Source organism: Eptatretus burgeri, chromosome 10 (assembly GCF_056783735.1).
Source record: "Eptatretus burgeri isolate ZD-2024b chromosome 10, Ebu_testis_v1, whole genome shotgun sequence".
NCBI classification, from domain to species: Eukaryota; Metazoa; Chordata; class Myxini; order Myxiniformes; family Myxinidae; genus Eptatretus; species Eptatretus burgeri.
In genome coordinates this window covers 38,962,674-38,983,031 of record NC_140970.1, presented here as the reverse complement: position 1 = coordinate 38,983,031, position 20,358 = coordinate 38,962,674, and the positions used below count along the sequence as shown (strand labels likewise).

Below are 20,358 nucleotides of genomic sequence, written 5' to 3'. Positions count from 1 at the left end.
TATGCAAGAGTGGTGGAGTTTTCAACCAACCACCCCCAACCATCCCTTTTTTCCAGTCCATTCTCAATTCACCATGCCTGATTCCTCCTTCCCCTTGCCTGTGTTTATGTAAGATGTAAATGGGCCCTTAGTGGCTGTGTTGATGTTTTCTCGATGAACTGGCAATCTCATAGATAAAAAAAGATAACTAATTATTGGGTAAATCGTTGAAGTGTTAAATTACAGCTCCACGAAAGGGACATGTTGAAAGAAGGCATAGCTCTTGCATCATGAACATGCACAGTTGTACTTTTTTATACGCCATATTTATATATGTATGTATGTATGTATATATATATATATATATATATATATATATATATATATATATATATATATATATATGTATATATATATATATATATCTTCTTCTTCTTTAGGCTGCTCCCGTTAGGGGTCGCCACAGCGGATCATCTGAATGATCCGCATAGTGATTTGGCACATGTTTTACGCCGGATGCCCTTCCTGACGCAACCCTGGTCGCCTCTTACGACACAGGGATATGGTACACCTATTTAACCGGGGTATACACCGGTCCAGTATACTGGTACTCATTTCGCCGACCTCGGAAGGATGACAGGCTGAGTCAACCCCCTGGTGTATTAATTCAGTGGCCCAACGGGGCTTGAACTCACGACCTTTTGGATCCCAAGCCGCTGCCCTCACCACTGCGCCAACACCAGACTCATCTATATATATATATATATATATATATATATATATTTATATATATATATTTATATATATACGTATTATGTGATACTGTTCGTCCGTCTGTCCGTCCGTTCCTGTCCGCACTCTAACTCCCAAAGTTTTCAACTTTCACGTTTCATATTTGGTACATAGCTCCAGACTGTGGAGACGGTGTGTCGCGACATCCGTTCGTCATCTAAAGTGGTTGCCATGGCAACCAGGATGCTGTTTTCCATGTAGTAGCACAATTCTGTATATACCTTCTTGTTCGGGCATATATTGTGCTCACTTGTTATTCTTTGTGTCAGAATGGGACAACGCCAGAACGAAATGTGCTTGATTTATTATGACAAGAATAGGGAGGGTTATTCAGAGATTAACTGAATTTAGTCCAGAAGTTTGAAAAGTTATCAATGCAGTATTGGTTCTTATGAAGTACACAATCCTATTTATAGTTGAAATCTTCAATGACCTTTAAATCAAAAGGTTAAAGGCGCCTTTCATGTCAAGATCTTAAACCCCAACGCTTCAGATTCCTTGCCCATAATTCAAGCCGTTTAAAGAAGCTGTTTGCAGATTCATATTGTTTCATATTGCAGACAGGTCGGTGGTCTCTGTCTTCTACCACCCCCTCCTCCTTTCTGGTGTTGCACCATCTGCTCTTTCCATGATCTGTCCCCTCCCTCCCCTCCCACCCCCAGTTTTCTGCAGGGCACACAGTCTGCCAGCAAACCCCTTCTGAGAACTTGAAAAAAATTAATTTCATAGCCTGAAGAATGCTTGATCACCAAATGGCTTCAGCAGTAGTGTATTTGCCTTGAGGCTGTCGAGACTTGGTTTGATTCCCAAACTGACTATAAACTGTCAGATTGGTGCTTCTCAAGCATAGACAGGGCCCAGCCAAGGAAAAACTACCATCTTTTCCTGTGAACGTTATCTCAATGATTCTGTCACCCAAACACCATATACTTTCATTTTAGCAGTGGAGTTTTTTATTTTTTTTTGCCCAAAAAACATGGATTTTGCCTCTAATCCAATATGGCAGCCAAAATACAAAATTGCCACCAAATGCCATTAAATTCGACTTTTAAATTATTTGTTTGGCTTGGATATCTATTTTGTGTGCCTGGAATCAGCTATTTGCCAACCATATGCTGTAATTATGCACAAGTAGCTCATTTTGGAGTGAATTTGCAGTCAATCACAGATCCAGTATGGCTGCCATGATCTTATATGGTCACCAAAAGTCCAAAAATTTAATATCTTCCATTTTTAACTTACATGGTAAATAATGAGAACTCACAATGGGTAAATGTTCTGCAATATTAAGTCAAGGCAATTTCAGACTAAGAATCTTCCACTCACGTCAAGAATTAGTCGAGAAATCTATTTTTCACTGATATCCAAATCGGTGTCAGTCTGATTGTCCGATGAATATCATCCATCTGGAATGTCAGAATTTTTTTCCAGTCCATTCTCATCTCACCATGCCCGATTCCTCCTTCCCCTTGCCTGTGTTTTTGTAAGATGTAGATGGGCCTTTTGTGGCTGTGTTGGTGTTTTTGTGTTGGCCAAAAATCTGGTCTTATCGACTCTTGCTGTCATTTTTCTGAGCATTCTTCATCCCCGAGTAGGTAGTCCCCTCCCTGGTCCTCAGTGCGTCTGGAGCCCTTCCTCCTCTTCTTCTTTGGGGGATGTGCTGACTATCTCGTTTCTTTGCCTGCATCATAATCCACATCTCCTGTGTAATATGAATTAGTTTTGCTGTATAGATATTGTTGATCAAATATCACTGAGGATTGATGTGCAATACTAAAGACCAACAAAGAAACAATAATCATCAACAAGCTCTACACCCATTCAAACGAATACAATTGCATTAGCCAGTACCTGGTTTTGACATTGTCTTGCTGGAGGGAGATCTTATGCATTGAGAGGCCATTTTGCAGGTTCCCTCTCTGAAAGTTTACGTCGAATTAACATTGAAAATGCTTTTGTTAAGTCATCTTCTCGGAGTCCATGTCCAAGGAGAGGTGCTTCTGAATAAATCATGGGATTGGCACCAGTGGAGTATACAACAAGCTGCCTACCAGACGAATGAAAACCGATGGAATCACCAAATTTCTTTATCAGCCTCCGTCTTAGTGTTGACGTGTTAGTTACTGATTGGTGGATCATCGAGGTCATGGTCTCGGCTCATCTCCTTTATATCCTACAGCTATTCCGTCATCATGTAGGCCTCCTTATCCTTTAACTTTGTGGGCAAAGAACCTTCGAAACTTTTCTGTAACTTGTAATATTTGCTCTTCATTCTCGATGTCATCCGTGGTGGGTGTCCTGGGATCATAATATAAACATATTTTAAGGTACTATAACATGTTTTGTGATAGTAAAGGTCGATGGCGAAGACATCATAGGATGCTCCACTGAGCAAAATGTGCAATCGCTTGGTTGCAGCATGATACTTCTCCTCCTCACCATTCAGTTTTAAATCCATCTGGCTCTTGAGCTTCTTGAAAGCATTTTCTCCCGAGCACTGTCCAAGTCCACCATTGTTCTACTGTTCCCTGTCAGCAGCCATCACCATATCACAGACAAAGCATATGTCCTTCTTTATTACTGGTTCTCTTGGAAGTCGATATGTTGCACTCTTCATATCACTGGACCCAGCAACAAGTTCCCGATTTGACTGGTGAATTTGACCAGGTTGGGTTTCTTTATGTTTCAATCGATTTTCTGAATGTTATTCGGAAACTTTTGTCCATCCACCACATTGACATGTTCGTCCACAGTCTTGATCTAGCTAATTGGAATTCAGAATAACGTGGTTCTAAGCATAGTCATATCAACAGTTTCCATCTCTAAGTTCCTTGACTGAGTGAAACCAAGTTGGATCAACTCTCGAGACATCTTCCTCGTAATGAAATGCTCATTACAAAAGCTGACACCTGCTTCTGTCATATGATCCGGTGTTCGTAAAGGGACTGGCTGCCATACTGCTGTAAGATGATTAAAAGCAACAGACAGTTTTTTTAATTTCTGGTGGTGTTTTAGCATTCAGGTGAGAGAAGAAAGCACATGGGATGATGAAACAATGATTTTTGTAAGACTAATGCATATACGACATACAGATATTGAGACACGACAGGCTACTACTGTACCTGTTGAGTATTTATCCAATGATCGCGAAGCTTCTATTTATTATCTGGCACTGGAACAACTGGTTATCTTCTTTACACACCAGTCCCAAGGACACTGTAAAAGAAAACAGTGCTAAGGAGTTAGTTGGCACTCCAAGTACAATAATTAATTTTATACGAACAGATATGCGGCAAAATGACACAAAATTGACGACCATTTTTTTTACATATTGGTGGCCATGTTAAATTTGTGGTCAATAACTATTTTAAAACATGAACTTTATTTTCCCCAGGTGCAGCACCTGGGGATGTAATTGGGTTGGGGGTTGGGTTGGGTAAGCAATATAAACAACATTTAGAGACAGTCATTTTCTATGCAAACAGAAGGAAATGTATAAGGCTTCCAGGTGGCCATTTGACATCATGGTGACCATATTGGATTGTGATCGAGTGCAAATTTACTCCAAAATGAGATATTGTGCATAAGTTCAGCATATGGTTGGCAAATAATTGATTTCAGACACACAGAATAGCTATCCGAGCTGAACAAACACTTTAAAAATCAAATTGAAGGCATTTGGTGGCCATTTATAAAATTTATAACCATTTATAAATATAGTATTGTTTATAACCTGGTGTTGGCTTGGCAGTTAGGGTGGCAGCTTGGGATCCTAGGGACCTGGGTTCAAGCCCTGTTGGCTGATGAATTAACTAACACCAGGGGCAGGGGTTGACTCAGCCTGTCATCCTTCCGAGGTCGGTGAAATGAGTACCAGAGTAGCAGCCAAAAGGCTGCACATGAAGGGAAGGGGTATTGACCGATTTATGAAATCTGGTATTTGTGTGGTGCAGGCATGATGGGCCGAATGGCCTCCTCCTGTGCAAAAATTTCCTTGTAATTTTGGATTTTGGCCATCATATTGGATTTGAGGCAAAATCTAAGGTGGCCCCTCTGCTATATTGAAAGTATATGGTATGAGGGTGATTGAACCATTGAGATGACTTTGACAGGAAAAGGTGGTAGGTTTTCCTTGGCTGGGCCCTATCTAGCAGGGCGTTGCATCACAAGGTTTGAACAACTGTGAGGATGTCACCTGATGTACTTCAGAAGAGGATAAGCTCAACCAGAACAAAACAAGTGTTTTTTTGTGTATGTGTTGTTTTGCGTATTTTGTCATTGTGATTTGTGTCAGTGGGTGTGGGACTGTACTTATAAAGGATGTAATTGTGTTCATAACAGTTTTGTGGGTATTTGTGTTAGTTTATTGAAAGAAGCAGGGGGAGAATTCGTGTTAAGTTTAGCATTTAAGTCAGTTGGGGCCTTGGGAGTGCGGGTGTGAAAAAGGGTATGAATAGAGATGGAAGGAGAAAGGAAGAGGAGTTCATAAAATGTGATAGATGCTCAATGTGGGCCAGATCAACAAGAGGGGAAGCAGAGGGTTTTTACTGTTACAGGAAGTGTGAGGAAATCGCCCACTTGAGAATTGTCATGACTACGTTGAAGGAACAGATAGATAATTTGCAGCAAGTAGCAAAATGTGAGAAATTTGGAGATAATCGTTGATTACGGTTGTGCAGTGAGGTTGCTGAGGATATTGGAAGTGGTGACAGTGCAGCAGGGGCAAGTGGCGGTGACAGTGCATCGGGGGCAAGCGGCGGTGACGGCACAGCGAGGGCAGGCGGTGGTGACGGGGCAAGCGGCGGTGACGGCACAGCGATGGCAGGCGGAGGTGACGGCACAGCGAGGGCAGGCGGCGGTGACGGCACAGCGAGGGCAGGCGGTGGTGACGGTGCAGCGGGGGCAAGCGGCGGTGACGGTGCACCGGGGGCAAGCGGCGGTGACGGCACAGCGAGGGCAGGCGGCGGTGACGGTGCATCGGGGGCAAGCGGCGGTGACGGCACAGCGAGGGCAGGCGGCGGTGACGGTGCATCGGGGGCAAGCGGCGGTGACTGCACAGCGAGGGCAGGTGGTGGTGACGGCGCAGCATGTGCAGGTGGGGGTGGAAGTGCAGCTGGTGCAGGCGGTGGTGGATGTGCAGTGGGTGCAGGCAGTTGTGGAGGTGCAGCGGGTGTCACTGGTGATGTATGTGCAGCAATATAAATTGGTCGAAATGAGGTATGGGAGACAGTTTTTGTGGGTAATGAGACAATTAAATATGTAGATTCTTCATTCTGCAGGAAGGATTGTAGACACAGAATTCTGTGTAGTTTTGAAGGAGCGGGAGTTTGGGACATTGAAGGAAGGGTAAACAATATTGTATCAGGTCATGGCAGGAAGAAGTTGGTTGTGGTACACCTCTGTCCGAATGATATAGGGAAAGTTTACTCAGAGGTTTTGAAAAATAGATACAGGATATTGGGTAAGAGGCTAAAAGCAAAGGGTTGTGAGGTCATGTTTTCTGGGATTCTCCCAAGATTAGGAAACGATATAGAAATAATGAGCAGAGCAATAGACCTCAACCAATGGCTGGAAGAATGGTGTAGGGAGGAAGGTTTTACATTTAAGAAGCAGTGGGAATCATTTCAGAGACAAGGAGAGTGTTTCAGCAGTGATGGCCGAATGTTAAATAGAAAGGGGCAGCAAGGTTTGCAGTGGGAATTTAGGAAGGAATTCAGGCTTTTTTCGGTCAGGGGATGGTGGAGAAGGTATTAAGCAAGGAACGGATGAAGTAATTGTGATGAGTAAGGCCAGGCAAGAAAATAGAATTTCAGGAAAGGAAAAGTTAAATATATTCTATACCAATGCCAGAAGTTTAAATCAGAAGATGGAAAAGCTTGAAGCCAAAGTCGATCGCGAGGAGTACGATGTAGTTGCAGTGAGTGAGACATGGTTTGAGGAGGAGAGTAACTAGAGGACGGGAGTAGAAGGCCACAAGGTGTATCGGTGTGATAGGAAGGAGAGAATAGGAGGAGGAGTAGCAATCTGGGTAAAGGACAGCAATGCATCAAGAGAAAGGGATGATTATGACATTAGGGAGGGAATTAATATAGAGAATTCTGTATGGGAAGAGATTAGAGATTGTAAAAACAGTAAGATACTGGTGGGATGCTTTTATAAAGCTCTGGGTGTGAAGGAAGAGGAGGAAGGAGGAGTACATGAAGAGTTCAAAGGGGCATGTGGTAAGGGAAGACCATTGATTATGGGGGATTTTAACTTGCCAGGGAAAGATTGGGTTCAGGAACAGGGAAAGAGCAGAGCGGATGAGGATTTCCGATTTTTAGTCCAGGATTGCTTTTTAACCCAGTTTGTAGATAAGCCCAAGAGGGGGAGTGCAGAGTGGTAACAACTTACTTGCGCTTAGCCTACCACAACTTAGGAATGACACAGCTGCCATAGAGAGTGTTCAGCGCAGGACTACCAGAGTGATTCCGGGCCGAGCTAGACTTAGCTATGAGGAGCGGCTGAAGGAGACAGGGCTATACACTGGAAAGGAGGTGGTTATGAGGAGATATGATAGAGATGTTTCGGACAAGGTATAGATAAATTAAGTGCAGATTAATTATTCATCAGAGTAAACAGTGTTAGGACCAGGGGCCATAGCCTGAGAGTAAAGAAGAGGAGAGTTAAGATGGTAGTAAGGTAGAGGACTTTTACTCAAAGTGTAGTGAATACATGGAATGGCCTCCCTGGAAAGGTAGTGGCAGCAGAAAAAAGTAGATAAGTTTAAATTAGAATTACATAGATACCTGGAAGCTATGGAGGTAGAGGGGTATAGGGATGTTGGCAGGACTGTAAGGTAGTTTGAGCATTGATGTGTGATTGTGTGCATGTGTACGGAGTGCTGTTGGTGGGGGTCTCGTCAAGGGGTGTTGTGTGCTTGATGTGTGTTTTAACCAAGCCAATGCCCCCTCCCCCTGGGGGGGGGGGAGGAAGACAAAAACTACAAAAAAAAAACAATAATCAAAAAAATAATAATAAACATTTTGCATTTTCTTCTTTTGATCTGGTGTTGATAAATTTGTGTGGTGTTGATTTGGCGCTGGCATGATGGGCTGAATGGCCTCCACCTGTGTCTGACTTCCTTGTGTGTCTTTCAAATAGACCGTAAGCCGAGTGTCCTGTCTGTCAGCATTGGTTTCTCAATGTTAAAGATGCCACATTTTCTTCAGCGAATAGCAGGGGAGTGATTTCCGGTGTACTAAATTACTGCCAACTTTGGTTGAATGTCAGATGTGAACAGCTGATTCGTCAAAGATTTGGCCCAAAAACCTTCCACTTCTTAATCCTTTATGTGCAGCACATGGCTGTGGGTAGCATCATTTGCTGGGAGGTGGGAAGAACGATGAGGGGTGTGGCTGTGCCAATGATGCAGTGCCCCCTGTAGATTTGAACAGAAATTTATAATTTGTTCAGGATGCCGGTGATGGCTCACCTCCTCTTCGTGAAGTATATCATGGGATCTTTAACATCCACCAACTAATGCCAGCAGACAGGCCACGCAGTTTAACATAAATCCGAGGGACAGCTCAGCACACACATTGATACCTGGTCCTGCCTGTGAAACACCACGATGACCGTTTATAGTTGGATTGAGATTTGAACCCAAGATAGACAGCTTAGAGGCGAGTGTGTATATTTCGAGGCTATCCTGTCAGCTCAACCTTCCCCCACTGACTCCACAAGAAGGTTTGAAGAATTATAATTATTGGTGTTGTGAAAGAATGCCCGAGAAATCATTGATAGTAGTCACCGTAGTAGTATTTAATAACTATATGTAAAGGAATATCTCCCAGTAATTGTGATGACATTGGCTTTTTAATCAAGTTTGCAGACGACAAGTTGAATAAATGACATCTTTCACTTTCACAGATTTAAAAAGAGTCGAAATTACTTGGATCCCAGAAATTTCAGTTTTCTTGATTTTTGGTCCAATTTGGTGAATGTTTTGTTTATCGAGGAATTTTCTTGTATCAACCAGAGATTTGCTGCACAGTTCTCATCGAGGGAATGTCAGAACTGGCGACTAGCTCCAAGGGTTCTTTCCCTCAAAACAGTGACTTTTGCATGCATGGTAGGCATTCAACTTATCAAGAATGTTTTCTTTATCCCTCCAGTAAATTTCATTAGCGTTGGAAAATGAATTGGCGATCAATCCTTGATGGCAATATTTCTGTGGCCTACCTCAAATCAGTACCATCATCTATCATACATCTTGCAACCGGTGCTTGAATCGGTGCTTGAATCGGTGCTTGAATCGGGTTGAAGGAATTTCTGTTTCACAAGTGACTGAATTAATAGCTCCATGGAGGTGTCAGTATTTGGGGTTTTTTTGTTTGCATTTATCTAAGCTTGTACATGGATCGCATGCAGAACAAAGGCATAAGTAGATAACGGTGTACATTAATATTAATTACTTGGGACAATTATTGACATTGGACAAATGCATATAGTGTATGTGATTTGAACCTGGATTCAGTGTACCATAAGCCAGCAGTTCGAATGGGAATGCTATACAAGCCCCCGCCTAATGTCTTAATCCTGTAAATCCAAAACTTTCTTCAATCTTTGTTTTTTTCTTTCCATTATCCATTCTCCTATATACTTCTTAATTTTTATTGTCTAATGACTTATTTTTATAATCACCTCCGCCACCTAATATGGATGGTGGCTATATTTTCACCCCTGTCTGTCTGTAAACAGGATATCTCAAAAAGTTGTGGAAGGATTCGGACAAAATTTGGTAGAGACGTTGGAGGGTGACAACGAAGAAATGATTACATTTTGGTGAAATTCCAGATGTGGATTCTAGAATTGTATGTGATTCTTCACCATTGAGAGATAGGGCCAAAAACGATATATAACACAATATCTCAAAATGTTAGAGACTGATTCAGACGAAACTTGGTGGACAGGTTGGATGTGTGACAACTCAGAATTGATTCAATTTTGGTGAAGATCCAAATCCGGACACTAGAATTCTAAAAGTGAGTCTTCACCATTGAGTGAATGGGTTAAAACTGGATCCGAATCTGAGAATTTTTAAAATACATTTTAAGAGACTCTTCACCATTGAGGCATGGGTCCAAAACAATATATAGCATGATATTTCAAAAAGTTGTGGACGAGTTGGTTAAATGACAATAACAAGCCAATTCAATTTTGGTTCAGGTCTGGATCCAGATCCGGCATATCAATGGGATAAAAATGTAAATTGTTCAGCCTGGCAGAGGTATACACTCTTCCGAGTGCCTTTCTAATTATTCGTGTGACCAGTGGTACCGGAAGCTGCAAGTGCATCCAGCTTCTAAGGAAAACCTTGCCTATAACCAGGGCATAACTAAAGGCAGATTTTTGGATTGACCTCAAAACTTTTTAGGTAGGACAATGAGATAGTCAAAGGTTTGGAAAATCAAAGAATACTCCATCACATATATATATATATATATATATATATATATATATATATATATATATATATATATATATATATATATATATATGTTTCTGTATAAATATCCCTCATTAATGAAGAATACAATAAAACTAGAAAAGACTTCATTGGCCCCCGTTGGACTTGATCCGAAACAGGGGCTTATGGATTTGGTATCGATTTTTGTGTGCACGCGTGGGTCTGAAACCATATCTCGGACATGTATAGACCAATTTTATTTGTACTTGGCAAAAAGACAACACATGATAGGAAGCATATGCACATCGTTCAACATGGCAGACTGGTGGCCATTTTAGTTATAAAAAAACAAACCCCAGTGTCAAACACGTCCTCAACCATTTCTTGGCAAATACGTCCTCAACCACCGATGTTGTTCAAACTTGGCACACAGACAAGGAATGATGGCTTACATAAGCACATCATTTTTAGATCCTTGTGGAGGATCTCCAAGTCTTACTCACGTTGTTGTTCTTTATCTTCTTCTTGTGGACTTTTTTGTTTCACAACCCGCAGTTTTCATCGAAACTTCCTGAAACTTGGCATATATATGTAAAAATACCCTGCGCAGACAGTAACCATCTCCGATTTTGAAAATTCCTCCGATAAAAAAGTTATGACGTCAAAATATCTCCGCTAATGGAAATCGCCTAAAAAATTATCTCCGAAACTAGGCAAGCTTTTTGAATTCTGTTTGCAGGTATCGAACAGGGCATTAGCAGAGATGAATTACCGCACATATGAAACATCACTATGACGTCGTATCAATTTTTATGACGTCATTCCTATTTTTTGACATTTTTTGTTTCACAACCCAGAGTTTTCATCGGATCTTCGTGAAACTTGCCATGTATATGCAGAAAGCCCACACGCAGGCAGTAACCATCTCTGATTTTGGAAATTCTTCCGAGAAAAAACGTTGATGTCATAATATCGCCGCTAATGGGAATCGCCTATACCATTATCTCCGAAACTAGGCAAGCTGTTTGAATTTTGTTTGCGGGAATCAAGCTGGGCATTAGCACAGATAATTTATCGCAAACCTGATACATCACAATGACGTCATATTCGTTTTTATGACGTCATCATTAAGAGGACGAGTATCTTAGCTCATTTGAGCTTGTTTTTTCTACATCAGATCCAAGATGGCTGACTGGCAGCCATTTTTTTTTTTTTTTTAAACCCCAATGTTGAACACGTCCTCAACCATTTCTCGGACATGCATTTACCGATGTTGTTTAAACTTGGCACACATAATGAATGATGGCTGACATATGCATGTCATATTTTTTGAGATGAGATCCAAGATGGCCGACTGATGGTCATTTTGTTACTTAAGTGGGTCCCCAACCATTTCTCAGACGTGAATGGTCCAATTTTGTTCAAACTTGGGAAAAACATAGTACATGATGGCATACACGTGCACCTCACTTAATTTTTTTGATCTGATTAAAGATGGCCAATTGGTAGACTGGTGCCCATTTTAGTTGTGTATAAATATGAGCAAGCCCTTTAACTCCATACAGCAAAATTACTAAAACAACAGTGGCTCTGACATTTTCTGTCTTTTTTTTTTACTTGTTGGTACTGTATCATAGCAATCAAAATATATTCATGGGCTCTGAAGTCTTGGGTAGGCCGAGCCAAAATTTTGGCCACAGTGAAGATGGAGTTACAACACAGTAGAGTTCCAGCCATGCCGATAACACTGTGTACCAATTTTGTATGAAGTAGTAAAAAGTTGGAATTATTGGTTGGTATGGACTGCATTCATTATTTACAGTCGAATAAGACAAGCAGCTCTGAAATACAAATAAACAAATTTTGTGCATTTGGTGAAAAAGTATTGTTTTTCATTTTCATTGATGGATGCTGTTTTCAAAGAGGCTGCTTCTAAATATTTTTGGAAACCTTCACTGTGCCATGGTCTTTGTTTTTGTTGCCATATATGTATGGATCATTCTCAAGTGGCCATCTTTCACATGTATTTGAGAATTGACAGCACTTTCCGTGCATCTGCAACATGAGGGATCAAATGCGTGGGAGACAATTCTAAAAATCTGATGCAACATTTTAGAAAATCTTTTGGGTTGGGTTGTTTGGCATTCCCATCTGAACACTTAATTTCCTTGTCAGCCTGAAATCCCTGCTCAAATCCCAAATAATGTTTTAATTTTTCAATGTTTTTGTATACAAAGTCGAGGCTTGTAGGGGAGATAGAACACAGAACAGATTAGGATGAACAGAACAAAAGGAACAGTATAGGAGAGAGGGAGCAGGGGGAAGCACACCAACAGCAGGGAGGAGGGACAAAATAGAGTGAGAATTGGACAAATAAGGGATGTGGGGAAGAATGAGAGGTAGGGAAGGATGCATGGGGTGGATAAGCTAGATACAGAAGCAAATTTTCAGGAAGGAAAACCTGCAAATTTAGAAAAATGTCGACTTAGGTATGGTTAATGGGGGTAGAATATTTTATGGTTTTCAATGGAGGTGTGTGGGGGGGGGGGGAGAGGGGGTGATCTGAGATGGTGGTGAAGAGCTGTCTTGAAGACTGGGAGGGAAGAATGAGATTGAAGAGAATGTGGAAGTTGGTTCCACAGGCAGGTAAAAAAGAGAGGATGAGTAGAAATAAGCTCCTGTTATTACACCCCAATTGTTTACAAATGCCCTTGCAATTTATGCATTAATTTATTTAAAGCTGCCAATGTCCTTGCACTACATGTGATACATGTAGAATCTCCTCCATGAGCCTTTGATCACTGTTATTAAATTAAAAAAAATCTATTTGAGGAGTGTTGAAGTCTTTGACCAATCATACAAGTGATGATACTGTATGTTGACTTGTTCTTACCATACTGTTTGCGACGCAAGTTGTGGTGTGGCTTGTGGAGCATGTTGGGTTGGGTGGAGGATACTTCATGATGCAAATGCATTTTCACCCAGACAGCTGAAAGAACAAGGATCACCTCACAGGGCTATCTATATTGTGAGGTGATCCTTGCATTTTATTTATTTTACTCCGCATTATGCACAAAGTATCAATGTCACAGTTCACGAAACCACAGCAGACAGATTGTCATCAATTTTGACCACAAAGTTGGTGGTATAAATGACAGATGTACAGGTTTGGTGGAAATGATGGTGGCTAGTTCTTTAAGCAGAAAGACATTTGTTATTCCACCCTGACCCCTCCCTCCCCCCCCCGACCCCACCCCACATCCTCATGCAAATGCCTTTGTGTGTTGTCATTATTATAACCCAAATTTTCGTTTTCAGATTGTGCAGACATACCCTCAAACATCCGCTCATTTAGAAATGTCCTCATTTTTCTGACCGTTTCCAGATTTCACTGTAATTAAAACCTTTAAAAGCACTCAGCCAGCGGACCATTTCACTATCTCTGTGGGTAGTTATATCAAAATTATCCACTGCAAATGCAGGTTTCCCTGGCGACGACAAGGCTGTCGGTTCCATTGGAACATCAAAGTGTCTGCGTGTGACACACTTCATGCTGATTAATTGCGTTTTTCTCTTTGTGAGCTTTGGCGCATTGCAGGGTTGTACGTCTTCATCCGTCTCGCCATATAACCGTGTGCGTGCTTTTCAAGCATACTTGATGCTAATTCGGTACGAGCATACAATAATTGTGTAATTTTGCAACTTCTGCGAAAATGGAGACTTTGTACATGGTCAATTATTCGAAAATTGCAACAAGAATTGTTTTTTCAATTGTTACAACCTGATAAATGAATTTGTACTTTAAGCAGTTTACATTTAATTTATATAAAATTTTGAAAGGCTTGATCACAATTTTCTCAAAAAAAAAAATATATATATATATATATATATATATCTTTTGATGTACTTTGTTTCAGAGTGTCAATGCTACCGAAGCAGTTTCCTGGCAAGGGTTCAGTGGGTGGTTTGCCATTGCCTTCCCAGCAGTAGTTAGGGCAGGAATTTGGAATTTGCTCATGGTGGTAGCTTGTCTACTCTTCACGAAGGACACCGTGGGATCTTTATTGCCCACCAACTAATTCTGGCAGACGCGACACCCAGTTTAACGTCCGACACACATTGATGAATCACCCTGCCTGTGAAACAACTGGACGACAGTTTATAGCTGGGTTGGGATTCTTAGAGGTGAGTTTGCATACCTCGTGGCCATCTTGCCAGCTTAATTTTTTTATTGTTACATTGGCATATTTTGATACAAGTAAAAGGTGTTATAATAATCTAGTTTTATTAAAGAACAAAATGAATTGTATTTCATATTACAAGTTTCAATATTTGGTGTGATCTTTTTCATGCAAAATAGGGCATATTACTTTTGGAATGCTTTCATGCAATTTCTAGAGAATTATATTGGCAGTTTCTTCTCCATTTGTCCCATTGATTTTTGCATCACGGCGCGAAGCTACGCCGAGCCCATCTCCTGAACCACGCTCCTAGAGCCCGTGGAGGGCCGACTCCGTGTGTGATGGTGCCAACACCACTTTTATCCTCACGAGGACGCTTTTTGTGCTCACGTTCAGCCACGTGCTCACCATTGCTTGGCATTTTGGCGGTGACCACCACCATTTTATTTTTCTCGGCCACCATCTTCAACTGTTTTCACACATGCACTAAAAACACAAAATTGGGAAAAACTTCAAAACTGAGATCAACAAACATGCATTTTTCACACATACATTTTTGAAAATGCAACCCTGTGGGAGCTCCTGACACCAATGGGGCATAGATCAAAATCCCACTCAAATGCCAATTGTTAAAAATTTAATTTGGTCTGATATCCACTCCTGACTCCAGTTGTCACATTGACAGGGTGCTCACTGATGCGGCCCACCACGCCAAAGCAATGTGCCTTGAGAATAGACAAAATGAATGGAAACTATATTCGAGCAGGAAGCACAATTCTAATCTGTATCCCACTGGTTTCTACAAATATGTTATCGCAACTTAGGACCCTTCTCACTCATCCCCACCCCAGGGATTACCTGTCAAAATTCTGAAATGATTTGCATGCCCGGGAGGTGTGAATGAGGCAGTCGTGTACTCTTCTGAAATATCATAGGTTTATTGGGATGAGATAACGCAAATGAAGAATCCTTGATGAAAGATTGATTTTGACAATAAATGGAGAAATAACTACGGAAGACAGGAACCTAAGGTGCAATGGACATCCAGTCACTCCAGACAAATGGGAGGCAAGTAAGGACTTCAAAGGATATGATTCCTGTCTCAGGCAACAAGACTCGGACCTTAGACAGTCCCAACTGTGACTACGGTTCATGGTTACCGACCCTTCTGCTGATTCTGTATTCCACCCCCGACTGCTCTTGACTAACCTCGGCTGCCCGACTCTCAACCTCTTTACTGCACCAGGCCCGTCGGTGTTCGTGCTCGGCATTTACCCCATCTCCCCCATGGCCACACCCCGCTCCCTCAAGTATTCTGTGTTTGTTGCCGAACACCGGTCAATGACATCACAGATTTTCGCCACTGTCTCGCAAGCAAGGTGATGTTCATGGCACCGCCTGAACCAATGATTCGGTGTCTTGCAGGCCGCCAATGGCAGCACTCCTTTCAGGATGACATTCTGGCCAATGCCACACTGGAACTCCTGTTCTCAGAGTGCAGGCTACCATTGGGGGCAGGGGTGGTGGTGTGGCTTATGAAACTGCAGACGGTATGTCAACATGTCTATTATGAGTTTCCCTGTCTCCAATCCCCCCTCCTTATCTTGCCTGAGCCTTACCTGGTTGTACAATGTAGACATGTAAGAATCACATTTCCCTCTCTCTCCCCTGTGCAATTTACTGTAGTAGAATCTAGATAATAAGGGTATGCGCCTATTTTTAGATTTGGTGGAGCACATATGCGCTTATTTTCCACATGCGTATATTATATAATGCTACCTGTTCTTCTGATTGGCTGTACAGATGTCAGTTTTTAAATCATTGCAATTTTAATTGCCCGTACCTCGGAAGCAGATTCTAAATACACTTTCTTTCAGTCCTCGAGCACGTATCCTTTTAAACTTCGCAACAAGTTCGTTTTCCATGTCCGAGTAAAAAGCCCGTCTTCTGCCCCATATCTTCTTCGAACCTTTCTCACTCTGAACCATTTTTTCCTTAATCTTCACCATGCACAGCAAAGTCCTCGTGTGAAGTCTGAATTTATTACACGTCCGCTACTGCTTCTTACAAGAGTTGTAAAATGCGATAATCTCAATCTTCTTTTCACGGTGTATGATCGACGTTTCACTGCCGTGCCCATTTTGATTTTGATTGTTTTCAACATCCCGGTAATTAATCGGAACCATCAAGGTCGAGGATAACTCCGCTCGGTTATCCCTGTAGTACGGAACGGGCCGCTCAAGCGGTTCATGTCCGGATTCGACCTGTGGCGTGGTACAACTCCTCGGTGCGCTATCCGCGCGAGTACTTATGTAAATCGACCATTCGGCGATCGGACCCTATTTCGCGCGGGTAGAATGCGGACTGAGTTGTGGTGAGGTTAAACCCCCACCCGTGACTGGCTCCGGGCGGTAGTTCCCGGAGGGTCACGACTGAATTGTCCGTTCCAGTGGGTGAGGCGGCTGCCATTCGAGTCAAGCGGCCGATCGCACGCCGGCGGGCGCAAATTCGCGACAATATTGTTGTGTTTGAGTTGATAATATTTTCAGTTTTCAAAGCCTTACAATGACGTTTTTATATGTGCTTATTGTTAATGGAGGAATCAAATAGGGAGGCCCGTGTGTGCATTTTTTCATTTGTGCTTATGTTTAAGCATACACTTATCCAGATTCCACTGTATACCGCCTTCCATGGCAAATACACAAACAGGACAATTTCACTCCAACGGGTCCATGGTTACAGAACGTTTTAATCTATGCAAGTATGAGGACCAAGCTACCTTAATTGCAGTCAAATATATATATATATATATATATATATATATATATATATATATATATATATATATTGTTGTAGATTTTCGCATGTCCGGCATGCGGGCGACCGCCTTTAGCTCAATTGCGGCCACGCGCGCCCACCGAACGAGCAATCTCGTCGCAGCTTTCGTATTGGTCCGCGTTATCGGCTGTGTTTGGAACGTGATGGTCATCAGTTTGAACATTTATAAACAGGCATTTATACATTTAACCATTAAACTTGTTTCTAAGTCAATAAACAACGCATTTATTATCATTTAAAGAGTGAGTACTTTTTTTGGGACACCCTCTATATATGTTTATATATATATATATATATATATATATATATATATATATATATATATATATATATATATATATATATATACATATACATACAGTGGGGAGAACAAGTATTTGATACACTGCCGATTTTGCAGGTTTTCCCACTTACAAAGCATGTAGAGGTCTGTAATTTTTATGACAGGTACACTTCAACTGTGAAAGACAGAATCTAAAACAAAAATCCTGAAAATCACATTGTATGATTTTTAAATAATTAATTTGCATTTTATTGCATGAAATAAGTACCTTGAGATGCTTCTTACGGAGCCACTCCTTAGTTGCCCTGGCTGTGTGTTTCGGGTCGTTGTCATGCTGGAAGACCCAGCCACGCCCCATCTTCAATGCTCTTGTTGAGGGAAGGAGGTTGTTGGCCAAGATCTCACGATACATGGCCCCATCCATCCTCCCCTCAATACGGTGCAGTCATCCTGTCCCCATTGCAGAAAAGCATCCCCAAAGAATGTTTCCACCTCCATGCTTCACGGTTGGGATGGTGTTCATGGTGTTGTACTCATCCCTTCTTCTTCCTCCAAACACGGCGAGTGGAGTTTAAACCAAAAAGCTCTATTTTGGTCTCATCAGACCACATGACCTTCTCCCATTCCTCCTCTGGATCATCCAGATGGTCATTGGCAAACTTCAGACGGGCCTGGACATGCGCTGGCTTGAGCAGAGGGACCTTGCGTGCACTGCAGGATTTTAATCCATGACGGCGTAGTGTGTTACTTATGGTTTTCTTTGATACTGTGGTCCCAGCTCTCTTCAGGTCATTGACCAGGTCCTGCTGTGTAGTTCTGGGCTGATCCCTCACCTTTCTCATGATCATTGAGGCTCCACGAGGTGAGATCTTGCATGGAGCCCCAGACTGAGGGAGATTGACTGTTATCTTGAACTTCTTCCATTTTCTAATAATTTCACCAACAGTTGTTGCCTTCTCACCAAGCTGCTTGCCTATTGTCTTGTCGCCCATCCCAGCCTTGTGCAAGTCTACAATTTTGTCCCTGATGTCCTAAGACAGCTCTCTGGTCTTGCCCATTGTGGAGAGGTTGGAGTCTGATTGCATAAAAGACAGCTGTCCACACTCAATCAGATAACGAGTTCAAACAGGTTCAGTTAATACAAGTAATGAGTGGAGAATGGGAGGGCTTCTTAAATACAAAACTAACAGGTCTGTCAGAGCCAGAATTCTTCCTGGTTGGCAGGTGATCAAATACTTATTTCATGCAATAAAATGCAAATTAATTATTTAAAAATCATACAATGTGATTTTCAGGATTTTTGTTTTAGATTCCATCTTTCACAGTTGAAGTGTACCTATGATAAAAATTTCAGACCTCTACGTGCTTTGTAAGTGGGAAAACCTGCAAAATCAGCAGTGTATCAAATACTTGTTCTCCCCACTGTATACATATATATATATATATATATATATATATATATATATATATATATATATATATATATATATATATATATATATATATATATTGTTGTGGTTGAGGAAATTCGCAAACCACCATTCAGGTCCCATAGGTGAGATATCTCTGTAAGTATATGTGTAGTTAGCCCAAACCCGTTGTTTAGAGGGAATAAATGTCATTCATTCGGGCTGCGACCCTTCAAGATAGCCGTTTTTCTTTTACTATCTTTATTTTGGACCAACCGCCATTACTACCACCACAACCACCACCAACCGCATCTCGACAACCACAGCCACCTTCTCCAGAACCGCCTTCACAACATCCACCTTCTCCACAACCGCTTTCACAACAACCACTTTAACCAAAACCGCCCAATCATACCACCATCACAACCGCCTCGACCACAACCGCCATCGCATTTCCATCTCAGCACATGGTTTCCAGAAGCCTGGCATTCATCGAGGTTGAATGGACGACGGCCTCACCCCCTCCTCCCAACGAATAACCCTGCGAGAGGAACAAAAAGCTCTGGAAAAGGCAAAAGAAAGGCCCCGATCCAGGAGAAAAAACGCCGTTCTTCTGGAAGTTTCCTGCGCTTGCTGGAAGAAGGGGCGGCGGCGAAGCGTGGCAGCAGCAGCGCAGCAGCCAAGGCGGAGCTCGAGATATAAGGAGGAGGTGCAGGCTCTGGTGTGTGCGTACGCTGAGGTTTTTGTCTCTCTCTGGGCTCTGCATTGCGCGCTTGCTGGGTCGCGCGCGCTCTGGCTCTCTGGCGGCGAGCTCCCTGGGACGGTCATGACGAGAGCGGCGGAACGAGATTGAAAGCGCCGAGCGCGGAGCGGATCGGAAGAGTTGGAGAGTTGTGGCGGCGGCGAAATCAGTCGAGAGAGTGTCTGTCGGGGTCCGGAGAGTCTGGAGAAGCCAAGGAGCTTTGTGGAGGTCTGCGCTCGTGTCAGAGTCGGGGAGCTGCGGAGAGGGGAGGCCGGGAATGCGGTCGAGGTCGCAGTGGAGTCGCTCGTCGCGGGACCCAAGCCAGCCAGATATCCTCTTTCCCCCGAGCATCAACAACCCCCCCCTGCTTCCCCCCGCGCTGAGATAGTGTGAGAAGGGGGCCCCGTTCCCATCCCATTCCAGGCAGTGCCAGCGAGGTCCGCGGAGTCGGGGCGCTGCCGCCATTTTGCGGCTCATCACCAGACGGGTAGGCTCGACGCGGTCTCGGCCCCAGGCCCGTCTGCCCCCTTATCGTTGAGGGTGGCCCCTTTTTATTTTGCTTTGGAGTATATGTGTTGTCGGCGCCGTCTGTGAAGTAAAACTGTGTAAGTGTTGCCGTGTGCTCGCGTAGTCGGTAGTAGATCTGCATTGTGTTTCTTTTGTTGCAATTGCTTTTGGTGCGT

At 42.6% G+C, this 20,358-nt stretch overlaps 1 long non-coding RNA gene across 1 annotated transcript in view; it reads right to left on the bottom strand.

The window, feature by feature from the left end:
- The window catches only part of LOC147018362 (uncharacterized), a 35,896-nt gene extending 21,006 nt beyond the window's left edge, over window positions 1-14,890 (bottom strand). The window contains exons 1-2 of the long non-coding RNA XR_015062349.1: window positions 14,812-14,890; window positions 3,894-3,987 (exon numbers count right to left, since the gene is read on the bottom strand). This is a non-coding gene — a long non-coding RNA (uncharacterized LOC147018362). The remainder of the gene's footprint in view (window positions 1-3,893; window positions 3,988-14,811) is intronic.
- Between the last annotated feature and the right edge of the window lie 5,468 nt (window positions 14,891-20,358).